Genomic DNA, 2,203 nt, shown 5'->3' with positions numbered 1-2,203 from the left:
TGGGGCTAGTCGTCTAGATCTGTTGTGAGGGCAAACGCCCGCAACAGTTGTTAACTCCCCAAATCTGCCTTTCTCCAGAAAACCTGGCAGGAAAGATGAAAACATAGCCTTGTAAAATGAGAAGTTGGGCACGTAATCAGTCAGGCTCTTTTCATATCTAAAATCTGTTGTTTCATTATTCAATATCTCAATTTTTCAGAATGCTGCATATTTTTCAATCTTTTCCATATATTACTCTTTTCATCCTCTGAGATTGTATTGCTTTTCTATTTGTACCCTCAGTGCTTAACAGTGTTTTTTGCATACAGTAAGTGCTTAATAAATGCTTTTTCATTATTCATTCGCTAATACCCATTTGACAGAAGAAGAATATTAAGTTAGGTTTAAATGACTTGCCCAGAATAAATTACAAGCTAAACTAGAACCCAAATTATTTTTTCCTGAAAGATGTCATCCCTTAGACTTAGACCTACTAAGGTTTCTAGCCTTATGACAGAGCCTTTAATTGCCAAGTTGCTTCTTGACCCTGTCCTATGAGTTCGTTTGGGTCTGACATAGAACTCAGATCCCCACAAAAAGATATGAATCCTGTAGCACTTCTGGAAACAATCCACATTCCCGTGGTCTCCCATATAGGAGACAAGATTCAGATTTTAGAGTTGTCATATTGTACATGGCCTCATTCTGGTTTCCCTGTTCCTTTTCCCCTCCCCCAACCAGCTCTCCTTCATGGAAGTAAGCAAACTGCCAGGTTTAGCCACACCTAGAGAAACTCTGGCCCGCAAAATTCGAAATGTGTACTAACCAATCACTGATTTTAGCTTCTGCAAGTTCCTGCTTACACAGGCTTGCCTTTAAAAACTGATACTTTGCCCAGCCTGGGCTGCTGTTCGATTTGGGGTAGGGCCCCAGCAGTCAACATGGCGCCAAGAAAGAGTCCACTTCTAAATTGTTACTTGGGTCTTGCTCGTGTTTTGGGTACAACAGTTTTTGACCTGTTCCAGTCCCACTTCCCTTTATTCTGCCATTCATGTGACTGCTTTTACTTGGCAGCTATAATGTTAACATTTTGTGTGTTCTGCTCATCCCCCTTCCCAACCCGACCCCCAAGCAACAAGAACTCATCTACCTCCTACTATGTTAGATTCTGTGGCAGGAACAAGACAAGGAACAATCTCAGTCCCTGCCCTCCAGAAACTTCACATCTAGTTAGGGTAACAAGGTATATACCCATGAAACTGGGAGTAGAAAAGTGTTTAAATAAATGCTAGACAGTATTGTAGAGATTATAAGTAACCCTTACTGATAAGTACTGAAAATGGAATTTACAATTTTCATATTAACGGATATGATATATGTAATGAATATACTAATAATTTAGTTTTCTCAAGAGCTAACTCTGACTTGGGAGCCAGAGCTCACAATGGAGCCTAAACGGATGGATCAAAACTCTGACAAGCTCACAATCAGACCTTAAGTGAAGTGAATCAAAGATTGCAGAACCTGTTCCCATCACAGAACTCTGGCTCTGTGCTCCAGCAGAGGTAGTCACAACCCCAAGACTTGACTGTATTGTGGGACTTGTAGGTTTCTCATGCGATACCTCTAAATGACTGTTTGTAATTCATCTTCCCCCTTCCTTCCCCACTTGTGATTTAAGTATATAACCTGTGCTTTTACTTCAGTTAAAAGAACATTTCTCACTCTGAAATTGATTAAACTACTTGATTAATGGCACTCCTGTCTCTAGGTCTGCTTTGTGCAGCTCAGAGCATTCTCAGGTTAGAGACTGGCTCAGTAAAAGCCCTGTTAACACTACCAAGGGAGTTGGTCCTTACATCATTGCCTGGCTTTTAGAGATCTGGGTTGCTGGGTTTTGATCCAGGAAGGTTTCTGTAGGTCACTACCTGGGTCTAATAAAGAAATGAGGCTGGTATATAAGCAATTAGCTCAAAAGTCATTCTTCTCTCTAAGGCTTTTCAGATGGGATTAGCTAGTCCAGGGGTGGGGAACCTTAAGGACATACATGGCCTTTTAAATCCTTTTTGGCTGAATCCAGATTTTATAGAGCAAATCTTTAGGTCCTAGTCTAACTTCATATCCATTCCTACCCTTCCTTCCCACTTCCTTCTGGCAGTCCTGTGTGTGACTATGCCTTTCTTTTTCACCTTTAAGTCTACTCCTGACATTCACTTGAACTATA

Source organism: Petaurus breviceps, unplaced genomic scaffold (assembly GCF_028583685.1).
Source record: "Petaurus breviceps papuanus isolate PSGF00001 unplaced genomic scaffold, PetGlider_PUasm1.0 151, whole genome shotgun sequence".
Lineage (NCBI taxonomy): Eukaryota > Metazoa > Chordata > Mammalia > Diprotodontia > Petauridae > Petaurus > Petaurus breviceps.
Note: the sequence above shows the minus strand (reverse complement) of the source record.